The sequence below is a fragment of the Nicotiana tabacum genome, chromosome 22 (assembly GCF_000715075.1).
Source record: "Nicotiana tabacum cultivar K326 chromosome 22, ASM71507v2, whole genome shotgun sequence".
Classification (NCBI taxonomy): Eukaryota; Viridiplantae; Streptophyta; class Magnoliopsida; order Solanales; family Solanaceae; genus Nicotiana; species Nicotiana tabacum.
The window spans coordinates 61,142,089-61,156,376 of record NC_134101.1 but is presented as its reverse complement, the minus strand read 5'-3'; positions in this window follow the sequence as shown (position 1 = coordinate 61,156,376).

Genomic DNA, 14,288 nt, shown 5'->3' with positions numbered 1-14,288 from the left:
TCGAGTTTTATTAACTCGGACTGACCTTAGCCTTTAAATTCGGGCAATGCCAAATAAGCTTCATGCCCTCGAGTTTTTGATTAACTCGGATTAGCCTTAGCCTTTAAATTCGAGCAATGCGAAATAAGCTTCTTGCCCTCGAATTTTATTAACTCGGACTGGCCTTAGCCTTTAAATTCTGACAATGCCAAATAAGCTTCATGCCCTCGAGTTTTTGATTAACTCGGACTGGCCTTAGCCTTTAAATTCGGGCAATGCCAAATAAGCTTCATGCCATCGATTTTAAATAACTCGGACTGGCCTTAGCCTTTAAATTCGGGAAATGCAAAATAAGCTTCATGCCCTCGAGTTTTATTAACTTGGACTAGCCTTAGCCTTTAAATTCGAGCAATCCCTAATAAGCTTCATGCCCTCAGGTTTTATTAAATCGGACTAGCCTTAGCTTTTAGAACTGGAAAATGCCAAATAAGCTTCATACCCTCTAGTGTTAATAACTTGTACTGGCAGAACCTTTAAATTCTGGCAATGCCAAATAAGCTCCATGCCCTCGAGTTTTATTAACTCAAGCTGGTCTTAGCCTTTTAATACCAAGCAATGCCAAATAAACTTCATGCCCTCTAGTGTTATTAACTTGTATTGGCTTAACCTTTAAAATCGGGCAATGCCAAATAAGCTTCATGCCCTCGAGTTTTATTAACTCAGACTCGCCTTAGCCTTTAAATTCGGGCAATGCCAAATAAGCTTCTTGCCCTCGAGTTTTATTAACTCGGACTGGCCATAGCCTTTAAATTCGGGCAATGCCAAAAAGCTTCATGCCCTCGAGTTTTTGATTAACTCGGACGGGCCTTAGCCTTTAAATTTGAGCAATGCGAAATAAGCTTCTTGCCCTCGAATTTTATTAACTCGGACTGGCCTTAGCCTTTAAATTCGGAAGATGCCAAATAAGCTTCATGCCCTCGAGTTTTTCATTAACTCGGACTGGCCTTAGACTTTAAATTCGGGCAATGCCAAATAAGCTTCATTCCCTCGAGTTTTATTAACTCGGACTGGCCTTAGCCTTTATATTTGGGCAATGCCAAATAAGCTTAATGCCCGCGAAATTTTGATTAACTCGGACTGGCCTTAGCCTTTAAATTCGAGCAATGCCAAATAAGCTTCATGCCATCGAGTTTTATTAACTCGGACTGGCCTTAGCCTTTAAATTCTAGCAATGCCAAATAAGCTACATGCCCTCGAGTTTTATTAACTCAGACTGGCCTTAGACTTTAAATTCGGGCAATGCCAAATAAGCTTCATGCCCTCAAGTTTTATTAACTCTGACTGGCCTTAGCCTTTCAATTCGGGCAATGCCAAATAAGCTCCATGCCCTTGAGTTTTATTAACTCGGACTATCCTTAGCCTTTAAATTCAAGCAATGCCAAATAAGCTTATTGCCCTCAAGTTTTATTAACTCGGACTGGCCTTAGCCTTTATATTCAGGAAATGCCAAATAAGCTTTTTGCCCTCAAGTTTTATTAACTCGGACTATCCTTAGCCTTTATATTCAGGAAATGCCAAATAAGCTTTATGCCCTCGTGTTTTTGATTAACTCAGACTGGCCTTAGCCTTTAAATTCGGGCAATGCCAAATAAACTTCATGCCCTCGAGTTTTATTAACTCGGACTGGCCATAGCCTTTAAATTCGGGCAATGCCAAATAAGCTCCATGCCCTCGAGTTTAATTAACTCGGACTATCCTTAGCCTTTAAATTTGGGCAATGCAAAATAAGCTTCTTTCCCTCGAGTTTAATTAACTCGGACTGGCCTTAGCCTTTAAATTCGGAAAATTCCAAATAAGCTTCATGCCCTCGTGTTATTGATTAACTCGGAAATCCCTTAGCCTTTAAATTCGGGCAATGCCAAATAAGCTTCTTGCCCTCGAGTTTTATTAACTCGGACTGGCCTTAGCCTTTAAATTAGGGAAATGCAAAATAAGCTTCATGCCCTCGAGTTTTATTAACTCGAACTAGACATAGCCTTTAAATTCGAGCAATGCCAAATAAGTTTCATGCCCTTGATTTTTATTAACTCGAGCTGGCCCTAGCCTTTATATTCAGGAAATGCCAAATAAGCTTCATGCCCTCTAGTTTGATTAACACGGACCGGCCATAGACGTTTTATTCGGGCAATGACAAATAAGCTTCATGCACTCGAGTTTTTGATTAACTCGGATTGGCCTTAGCCTTTAAATTCGAGCAATGCGAAATAAGCTTCTTGCCCTCGAATTTTATTAACTCGGACTGGCCTTCGCCTTTAAATTCAGACAATGCCAAATAAGCTTCATGCCCTCGAGTTTTTGATTAACTCGGACTGGCCTTAGCCTTTAAATTCGGGCAATGCCAAATAAGCTTCATGCCATCGAGTTTAATTAACTCGGACTGGCCTTAGCCTTTAAATTCGGGAAATGCAAAATAAGCTTCATGCCCTCGCGTTTTATTAACTTGGACTAGCCTTAGCCTTTAAATTCGGGCAATCCCTAATAAGCTTCATGCCCTCGGGTTTTATAAAATCGGATTGGCCTTAGCTTTTAGAACCGGAAAATGCCAAATAAGCTTCATACCCTCTAGTGTTATTAACTTGTACTGGCTTAACCTTTAAATTCGGGCAATGCCAAATAAGCTTCATGCCCTCGAGTTTTATTAACTCAAACTGGTCTTAGCCTTTAAATTCGCCCAATGCCAAATAAGCTTCATGCCCTCGAGTTTAATTAACTCGGACTGGCCTTAGCCTTTAAATTCGGACAATGCCAAATAAGCTTCATGCCCTCGAGTTTTTGATTAACTCGGACTGGCCTTAGCCTTTAAATTCGGGCAATGCCAAATAAGCTTCATGCCATCGAGTTTAATTAACTCGGACTGGCCTTAGCCTTTAAATTCGGGAAATGCAAAATAAGCTTCATGCCCTCGAGTTTTATTAACTTGGACTAGCTTTAGCCTTTAAATTCGGGCAATCCCTAATAAGCTTCATGCCCTCGGGTTTTATTAAATCGGACTGGCCTTAGCTTTTAGAACCGGAAAATGCCAAATAAGCTTCATACCCTCTAGTGCTATTAACTTGTACTGGCTTAACCTTTAAATTCGGGCAATGCCAAATAAGCTTCATGCCCTCGAGTTTTATTAACTCAAACTGGTCTTAGCCTTTAAATTCGCCCAATGCCAAACACGCTTCATGCCCTCGAGTTTAATTAACTTGGATTGGACTTAGCTTTTAAATTCGGTCAATGCCAAATGAGCTCCATGCCCTCGAGTTTTATTTACTCGGACTGGCCATAGCCTTTAAATTCGATCAATTCCAAATAATCTTCATGCCCTCGAGTTTTATTAACTCGGACTGACCTTAGCCTTTAAATTTGGGCAATGCCAAATAAGCTTCATGCCCTCGCGTTTATGATTAACTCGAATTGGCCATAGCCTTTAAATTCGAGCAATGCGAAATAAGCTTCTTGCCCTCGAATTTTATTAACTCGGACTGGCCTTAGCCTTTAAATTCGGACAATGCCAAATAAGCTTCATGCCCTCAAGTTTTTGATTAACTCGGACTGGCCTTAGCCTTTAAATTCGGGCAATGCCAAATAAGCTTCATGCCATCGAGTTTAATTAACTCGGACTGGCCTTAGCCTTTAAATTCGAGAAATGCAAAATAAGCTTCATGCCCTCGAGTTTTATTAACTTGGACTAGCCTTAGCCGTTAAATTCGAGCAATCCCTAATAAGCTTCATGCCCTCGGGTTTTATTAAATCGGACTAGCCTTAGCTTTTAGAACCGAAAAATGCCAAATAAGCTTCATACCCTCTAGTGTAGTAATTCGGACTGGCCTTAGCCTTTAAATTCTGGCAATGCCAAATAAGCTCCATGCCCTCGAGTTTTATTAACTCAAGCTGGTCTTAGCCTTTTAATACCGAGCAATGCCAAATAAGCTTCATGCCCTCTAGTGTTATTAACTTGTATTGGCTTAACCTTTAAAATCGGGCAATGCCAAATAAGCTTCTTGCCCTCGAGTTTTATTAACTCGGACTGGCCATAGCCTTTAAATTCGGGCAATGCCAAATAAGCTTCATGCCCTCGAGTTTTTGATTAACTCGGACGGGCCTTAGCCTTTAAATTTGAGCAATGCGAAATAAGCTTCTTGCCCTCGAATTTTATTAACTCGGACTGGCCTTAGCCTTTAAATTCGAACAATGCCAAATAAGCTTCATGCCCTCGAATTTTTCATTAACTCGGACTGGCCTTAGACTTTAAATTCGGGCAATGCCAAATAAGCTTCATTCCCTCGAGTTTTATTAACTCGGACTGGCTTAGCCTTTATATTTGGGCAATGCCAAATAAGCTTAATGCCCTCGAAATTTTGATTAACTCGGACTGGCCTTAGCCTTTAAATTCGAGCAATGCCAAATAAGCTTCATGCCATCGAGTTTTATTAACTCGGACTGGCCTTAGCCTTTAAATTCTAGCAATGCCAAATAAGCTACATGCCCTCGAGTTTTATTAACTCAGACTGGCCTTAGACTTTAAATTCGGGCAATGCCAAATAAGCTTCATGCCCTCAAGTTTTATTAACTCTGACTGGCCTTAGCCTTTCAATTCGGGCAATGCCAAATAAGCTCCATGCCCTTGAGTTTTATTAACTCGGACTATCCTTAGCCTTTAAATTCAAGCAATGCCAAATAAGCTTATTGCCCTCAAGTTTTATTAACTCGGACTGGCCTTAGCCTTTATATTCAGGAAATGCCAAATAAGCTTTTTGCCCTCAAGTTTTATTAACTCGGACTATCCTTAGCCTTTATATTCAGGAAATGCCAAATAAGCTTTATGCCCTCGTGTTTTTGATTAACTCGGACTTGCCGTAGCCTTTAAATTCGGGCAATGCCAAATAAGCTTCTTGCCCTCGACCTTTATTAACTCGGACTAGCCTTAGCCTTTAAATTCGGGCAATGCCAAATAAACTTCATGCCCTCGAGTTTTATTAACTCGGACTGGCCATAGCCTTTAAATTCGGGCAATGCCAAATAAGCTCCATGCCCTCGAGTTTAATTAACTCGGACTATCCTTAGCCTTTAAATTTGGGCAATGCCAAATAAACTTCTTTCCCTCGAGTTTAATTAACTCGGACTTGCCTTAGCCTTTAAATTCGGGCAATTCCAAATAAGCTTCATGCCCTCGTGTTATTGATTAACTCGGACTTGCCTTAGCCTTTAAATTCGGGCAATGCCAAATAAGCTTCTTGCCCTCGAGTTTTATTAACTCGGACTGGCCTTAGCCTTTAAATTAGGGAAATGCAAAATAAGCTTCATGCACTCTAGTTTTATTAACTCGAACTAGACATAGCCTTTATATTTGAGCAATGCCAAATAAGTTTCATGCCCTTGATTTTTATTAACTCGGACTGGCCCTATCCTTTATATTCGGGAAATGCCAAATAAGCTTCATGCCCTCTAGTTTGATTAACACGGACCGGCCATAGACTTTTTATTCGAGAAATGACAAATAAGCTTCATGCCCTCGCATTTTATTAACTCAGACTAGACCTAGCCTTTAAATCTGAGCCATGCCAAATAAGCTTCATGCCCTCGAGTTTTATTAACTCGGACTGGCCTAAGCCTTTAAATTCGATCAATGCCAAATAATCTTAATGCCCTCGAGTTTTATTAACTCGGACTAGACATAGCCTTTAATTCTGAGCAATGCCAAATAAGTTTCATGCCCTCGAATATTTTATTTACTCGGACTAGCCTTAGCCTTTAAATTCGGGTAATGCCAAATAAGCTTCATGCCATCGAGTTTTATTAACTCGGACTAGCCATAGCCTTTAAATTCGGGCAATGCCATATAAGCTTCATGCCCTCGAGTTTTATCAACTCGGACTGGCCTTAGCCTTTAAATTCGGGAAATGCCAAATAAGCTTCATGCCCTTGAGTTCTATTAACTCGGACTAGCCTTAGCCTTTAAATTCGGGCAACACCAAATATGCTTCATGCCCTCGAATTTTATTAACTCGGACTAGACTCAGCCTTTAAATTCGGGAAATGCCAAATAAGCTTCATGCCCTCGAGTTTTATTAGCTCGGACTAGACTTAGCCTTTAAACCCGAGCCATGCCAAATAAGCTTCATGCCCTCAAGTTTTATTAACTCGGACTGGCCTAAGCCGTAAAATTCGGTCAATGCCAAATAATCTTCATGCCCTCGAGTTATATTAACTCGGACTAGACATAGCCTTTAATTCCGAGCAATGCCAAATAAGTTTCATGCCCTCAAGTTTTACTAACTCGGACTTACCTTAGACTTTAAATTCGGGCAATGTCAAATAAGCTTCATGCCCTCGAGTTTTATTAACCCGGATTGGTCTTAGCTTTTAAATTCGGTCAATGCCAAATGAGCTCCATGCCCTTGAGTTTTATTAACTCGGATTGGCCTTAGCCTTTAAATTCGGGAAATGCCAAATAAGCTTCATGCCCTCGAGTTCTATTAACTCGGACTTGCCTTAGCCTTTAAATTCGGGCAATGCCAAATATGCCTCATGCCCTTGAGTTTTATTTACTCGGACTAGACTTAGCCTTTAAATTCGGGAAATGCCAAATAAGCTTCATGCCCTCGAGTTTTATTAGCTCGGACTAGCCTTAGCCTTTAAATTCGGGCAATGCCAAATAAGCTTCATGCCCTCGAGTTTTATTAACTCGAACTGGCCATAGCCTTTAAATTCGGGCAATGCCAAATAAGTGTCATGCCCTCGAGTTTTATTAACTCCGACTAGACCTAGCCTTTAAATCCGAGCAATGCCAAATAAGCTTCATGCCCTCGAGTTTTATTAATTCGGACTGGCCTTAGCCTTTAAATTCGGGCAGTGCCAAATAATCTTCATGCGCTCGAGTTTTATTAACTCGGACTAGACCTAGCCTTTAAATCCGAGCAATGCCAAATAAGTTTCATGCCCTCAAGTTTTATTAACTCGGACTGGCCTTAGGCTTTAAATTCGGGCAATGCCAAATAAGCTTCATGCCCTCGAGTTTTGTTAACTCGAACTGGCCTTAGCCTTTAAATTCGGATAATGCCAAATAAGCTTCATGCCATCGAGTTTTATTAACTCAGATTGGCCTTAGCCTTTAAATTCGGCCAATGCCAAATAAGCTTCATTCCCTTGTGTTTTTGATTAACTCGGACTAGCCTTAGCCTTTAAATTCGAGCAATGCGAAATAAGCTTCTTGCCCTCGAATTTTATTAACTCGGACTGGCCTTACCCTTTAAATTTGGACAATGCCAAATAAGCTTCATGCCCTCGAGTTTTTGATTAACTCGAACTGGCCTTAGCCTTTAAATTCGGGCAATGCCAAATAAGCTTCATGCCATCGAGTTTTATTAACTAGGACTAGCCTTAGCCTTTAAATTCGGGAAATGCAAAATAAGCTTCATGCCCTCGAGTTTTATTAACTCGGACTAGACTTAGCCTTTAAATTCGGGCAATCCCTAATAAGCTTCATGCCCTCGGGTTTTATTAAATCGGACTGGCCTTAGCTTTTAAAACCGGGAAATGCCAAATAAGCTTCATACCCTCTAGTGTTATTAACTTGTACTGGCTTATCCTTTAAATTCGGACAATGCCAAATAAGCTTCATGCCCTCGAGTTTTATTAACTCGGACTTGTCTTAGCCTTTTAATTCGCCGAATGCCAAATAAGCTTCATGCCCTCGAGTTTAATTAACTCGGATTGGTCTAAGCTTTTAAATTCAGTCAATGCCAAATGAGCTCCATGCCCTCGAGTTTTATTAACTCGGACTTGCCTTAGCCTTTAAATTCGGGAAATGCCAAATAAGCTTCATGCCTTTTAGTTTTATTAACTCGAATTAGCCTTAGCCTTTAAATTCGGGCAATGCCAAACAAGAATCATGCCCTCGAGTATTATTAACTCGGACTGACCTTAGCCTTTAAATTCAGGCAATGCCAAATAAGCTTCAGGCCTTCGTGATTTTGATTAACTCGGACTGGCCTTAGCCTCTAAATTCGGGCAATGCCAAATAAGCTTCATGACATCGAGTTTTATTAACTTCGACTGGCCTTGGCCTTTAAATTCGAGGAATGCAAAATAAGCTTCATGCCCTTGAGTTTTATTAACTCGGACTGGCCTTAGCCTTTAAATTCGAGCAATCCCTAATAATCTCCATGCCCTCGGGTTTTATTAACTCAGACTGGCCTTAGCTTTTAATACCGGGCAATGCCAACTAAGCTTCATGCCCTCTGGTGTTATTAACTTGTACTGGCTTAACCTTTAAAATCGGGCAATGCCAAATAAGCTTCATGCCCTCGAGTTTTATTACTCGGTCTGGCCTTAGCCTTTAAATCCGCAAGCTACGAAATCCGCAAGCTACAGATTACAGAGGACTTTTCATACGAGGAAATTCCAGTTGCCATCCTAGACCGACAAATCCGCAATCTACGAAATAAGGAGGTAGCTTCCGTGAAGGTTTTATGGAGGAGCAAGAATATAGAAGAGATGACGTAGGAATCGGAGGGAGAAATGAAGTCTAAATACCCCCACCTATTTCAAACTGAAGATATGGTTCGAGATGGGACGCTACAACATAGCTCTATGTAGGCTAGAAGGTCATCAGGTAAGCTTTTATTTTTCACTTTCAATATTTATGATTTACAATCGGTGAGGCAAATTGCTGCTATTTATAAAGATTGGCCATGTGTGGCATGCATAGTATATTTTCTGGCTGCGTGCAGGTTGGTTTTAACCTAGTGTACGAAGGATACTCTGGAAAAAATTTCCAAAGTCTCTAAGAGTAAACATTCGAGGACGAATGTTCCCAGGGGGGAGTGATGTTACACCCTATAATTTTGTACGTAAAAATGCGTCGTAAGCAAACTAATGTAGGACCAAAAATGAGATAATATTTAAAGGTATATAAAGTACGTTAATCATGTTACCTCTGAGGTTACAAATATTGAAGATCATGAACAACAAGTACAAAGAGGGTTGGACAGTTCAGAAGCTAAAGCAATTAAATAAAACAATGTTTCGTCGAAAGTCGACAAGTTGGGAATGTTATAACATGTACCTTTGGGGTGAGACTAGGGTGATTAACATGATAAGGAGATTATGTTATGATTTATATTAGTCGTATGACATCCGTGTGTTATGTTTTGAAGTCAAGCGAGTTGTGGAACAAAAGTCGATGAAAGTCATCGCAAGTTACATTCATAAGTTTTACTGAAACTTTGGGTCAAATGTAACTGCGATTTTCTCCCAATATACTTAGAGTTATGGGGTGTTCCACCCTTAAAATTAAATATCTATGAGTCCATTTTCCAATGCATTAAACCGTTTGTCAATACGACATTGGAGTAGAAAGATATGGGCATTTGTGCGATACTGCGCAAGCTGCTAGGTGACAACTAGGTGTGTCACCTACTTGCTTAAATGAAAGCCCAAAAATGGGCCATTTCGGGTCGTCCAAAGAGGCCTTTTAAAGGCCTATTTTCTTCATATATTAGACTTAAAATAGAGCATAATAACCAGACATAAGCTCTGCAAAGAATCCTCCCAAATATTTCCCACAAACCCTAATTGATTTTCTCTCCCTTTCAAGTTCTAATTGGAGGTAAAACCTAGAGTTTGAAGAACCAAGATAGGAGCTGAGTTATCCAACAAATAAGGTGAGTTTACTGATCTCTTTCATCCATTTTTTCTGCTGTAAATTCATGGTAAGTCGTTCTATACTTGTAAGAACTCACGGGGCGGTGATCGGAAGCCGTGAGTTCGAGTTATTCACTTGTAGCAGACTGTTTTGTGGATTGTTTTGTGTTGCTCTTGAGCTGCGTGTTTTACTACTGTTTTGTCGAGTTTTGGAGGAGGAATTGGGTGTAGAAACACCATATAAATGTAGGGTGGTTGGTTGGTCGTTCGTCATAACATTTCCGAGTCGTTTGACACTACTACGGTGGTCGTTTTGTGTATGAAGAGATTGGGGTGTGTTGGGCTGTTTTGTAGTATTTGATGGCGTATATAGGGCTGGAAAATGATGTATATATCTCGTTATTGTTCTGTTCTTGTATTGTTGGTGTTATCTTGAATTTGGAGGAAGTAAGGATTATAGGGGAGATGCTGCCCGTTTTAATACAAAATAAGTTTGTCATTCGTTGTGCGATAGTTATACCTTTCGTAACTTAACGATAGTATTATTATCATTCTTGTAGATTAAGGTGCGAAGAGGTGAGTTCAACTTGGTGAATAGAAAGATTGTGATAAGGTATGTTAAGGCTAAGCCCTTCCTTCATTTTGGCATGATCTCGTAGCTATATGTGTTAATAATGAGACATAAAGAGAAGTTCGTATTCATGAATTTATTCACATTATTCTAGTCTCATAAGTTACAATATTATTCCTTATCGAGACTTCATATTCAGTTTAGTTTTTTCTTTATTCAGTCAAAAGAGCAGAGGGTCTATATATATATATACAGTATTACACTATTTTCACCACCATCGAGCTATAATCGGTGGGCAGGCCCCTATTGGGCAACCTCTGATCAGATGGTAAGTTATATATACCGAGCCTACTGTGGCCGAGCGCCTATGAGCGAGCCCAAGATGGCCGAGATACAGAGCCCAGTATGGCCGAGCGCCTATGAGCGAGCCTACTACGGCCGAGTATATACACGTACCGAGCCTTATAGGGCCGGACATTTATTTTACTTAATATATTGAGAGAGTTGAGTCAGTATCAGCAGGTAAGTATATCTCCAGACCATCTTTAACTCCCAGTTAATTTCAGTTATCATATTATCAGTTCAGTTTCAGCTTTCAGTTATTTTATTGCCTTACATACTCGGTACATTATTTCGTACTGACGTCCCTTTTCTGGGGGCGCTGCATTTCATGCGTGCAGGTTCAGACAGACAGACGGGTAGACCTCCTCAGTAGGTGTTTCCCGAGTTCAGCCTGATCGGTAAGCTCCACGTCTTTCGGAGTTGCCAGGTCTAGAGTTTTTGTGTACATCTTATGTATATCTGTATATATGTTATGGGTAGGTCGGGGCCCTGTTCCGATCATAGTACATCTATCAGTAGAGGCTTGTAGACATATCCTGTTGGTTAGTTCAGTATGTTGGGTTTGTAGGCTTGGTATGTATATTTGATGGTTTGTGAGTTGTAGTAGCTATGACGGCCTTGTCGGCCTAGCTTTATATTGATGTTTAGTTAGCGCTAGTTTCCATTCAGTTTTATATTTTGCTTCGCAAATTGTCTTGCAAGGTGGACCCATGGCCAAAGTATGACATTATATGTTCAGAGTCCCTTAGTCGCAATTTGGTACGCCAGGTTAGGTGAGGCACCGGGTGCTTGTCTCGCTCTTAGGTTCGGGGCGTGACAATAAGCTTCATGCCCTCGAGTTTTATTAACTCGGACTAGCCTTAGCCTTTAAATTCGGGCAATCCCTAATAATCTTCATGCCCTTGGTTTTAATAACTCGGACTGGCCTTAGCTTTTAAAACAGGGAAATGCCGAATAAGCTTCATGCCCTCTAGTGTTATTAACTTGTATTGTCTTAACCTTTAAATTCGGTCAATGCCAAATAAGCTTCATGCCCTCGAGTTTTATTAACTCGGACTGGCCTTAGCCTTTAAATTCGGGAAATGCCAAATAAACTTCATGCCCTAGAGTTTTATTAACTCGAATTCGCCTTAGTCTTTAAATTCGGACAATGCCAAATAATCTCCATGCCCTCGAGTTTTATTAACTCGGGCTGACCTTAGCATTTAAATTCGGGCAATGCCAAAAAAGCTTGATGCCCTCGAGTTTTATTAACTCTGATTGGCCTTAACCTTTAAATTCAGGCAATGCCAAATAATCTTCATGCCCTTGAGTTTTATTAACTTGGACTAGACCTAGCCTTTAAATCCGAGCAATGGCAAATTAGCGTCATGCCCACGTGTTTTATTAACTTGGACTGGCCTTAGCCTTTAAATTAGGCCAATGCCAAATAAGCTTCATTCACTCGAGTGTTATTAACTCGAAAAACCTAAGCCTTTAAATCCGGGCAATGCCAATTAAGCTTCATACCCTCGAGTTTTTGATTAACTCGGACTGGCGTTAGCCTACAAATTCGGGCAATGCCAAATAAGCTTCATGCCATCGAGTTTTATTAACTCGGACTAGCCTTAGCCTTTAAATTCGAGAAATGCAAAATAAGCTTCATGCCCTCGGGTTTTATTAACTCGGACTGGCCTTAGCTTTTAAAACCGGACAATGCCAAATAAGCGTCATGCCCTCTAGTGTTATTAACTTGTACTGGCTTAACCTTTAAAATCGGGCGATGCAAAATAAGCTTCATGCCCTCGAGTTTTATTAACTCGGACTGGCCTTAGCCTTTAAATTTGGGAAATGTCAAATAAGCTTCATGCCCTAGAATTTTTTATTAACTCGGACTGGCCTTAGCCTTTAAATTCAGGCAATGCCAAATAAGCTTCATGCCATCGAGTTTTATTAACTCGGACTGGCCTTAGCCTTTAAATTCGGCCAATGCCAAATAAGCTTCATGCCCTCAAGTTTATGATTAACTCTGATGAGCCTTAGCCTTTAAATTCGTGCAATGCCAAATAAGCTTCATGCCCTCGAGTTTTATTAACTCGGACTGGCCTTATCCTTTAAATTCGGGCAATGCCAAATAAGCTTCATGCCCTCGAGTTTTATTAACTCGGACTGGCCTTAGCCTTTAAATTCGGGCAATGCCAAATAAGCTTCATGCCCTCGAGTTTTTGATTAACTTGGACTGGCCTTAGCCTTTAAATTTGGGAAATGCCAAATAAGCTTCATGCCATCGAATTTTATTAACTCGGACTGGCCTTGGCCTTTAAATTCGAGCAACGCAAAATAAGCTTCATGCCCTCGAGTTTTATTAACTCGGACTGGCCTTAGCCTTTAAATTCGGGCAATCCCTAATAAGCTTCATGCCGTCGGGTTTTATTAACTCGGACTGGCCTTAGCTTTTAAAATCGGGCAATGCCAACTAAGCTTCATCCCTCTAGTGTTATTAACTTGTACTAGCTTAACCTTTAAAATCGGGCAACGCCAAATAAGCTTTATGCCCTCGAGTTTTATTAACTCGGTCTGGCCTTAGCCTTTAAATTCGGGCAATGCCAAATAAGCTTCATGCCCTCGAGTTTTATTAACTCAGACTGGTCTTCGCCTTTAAATTTGGGCAATGCCAAATAAGCTTCATTCCCTCGAATATTTTATTAACTCGGACTGGCCTTAGCCTTTAAATTCGGGCAATGCCAAATATGCTTCATGCCATCGAATTTTATTAACTCGGACTGGCCTTAGCCTTTAAATTCGGGAAATGCCAAATGAGCTTCATGCCCTCGAGTTTTTGATTAACTCTGATGAGCCTTAGCCTTTAAATTCGGGCAATGCCAAATAAGCTTCATGCCCTCCAGTTTTATTAACTCGGACTGGCCTTATCCTTTAAATTCGGGCAATGCCAAATAAGCTTCATGCACTCAAGTTTTATTAACTCGGACTGACCTTGGCCTTTAAATTCGGGCAATACCAAATAAGCTTCATGCCCTCAAGTTTTTGATTAACTTGGACTGGCCTTAGCCTTTAAATTCGGGAAATGCCAAATAAGCTTTATGCCATCGAATTTTATTAACTCGGACTGGCCTTGGCCTTAAAATTCGAGCAACGCAAAATAAGCTTCATGCCCTCGAGTTTTATTAACTCGGACTGGCCTTAGCCTTTAAATTCGGGCAATCCCTAATAAGCTTCATGCCGTCGGGTTTTATTAACTCGGACTGGCCTTAGCTTTTAAAATCGGGCAATGCCAACTAAGCTTCATCCCTCTAGTGTTATTAACTTGTACTGGCTTAACCTTTAAAATCGGGCAATGCCAAATAAGCTTCATGCCCTCGAGTTTTATTAACTCGGTCTGGCCTTAGCCTTTAAATTCGGGCAATGCCAAATAAGCTTCATGTCCTCGAGCTTTATTAACTCAGACTGGTCTTCGCCTTTAAATTTAGGCAATGCCAAATAAGCTTCATTCCCACGAATATTTTATTAACTCGGACTGGCCTTAGCCTTTAAATTCGGGCAATGCCAAATATGCTTCATGCCATCGAATTTTATTAACTCGGACTGGCCTTAGCCTTTAAATTCGGGAAATGCCAAATGAGCTTCATGCCCTCGAGTTTTTGATTAACTCTGATGAGCCTTAGCCTTTAAATTCGGGAAATGCCAAATAAACTTCATGCCCTAGAGT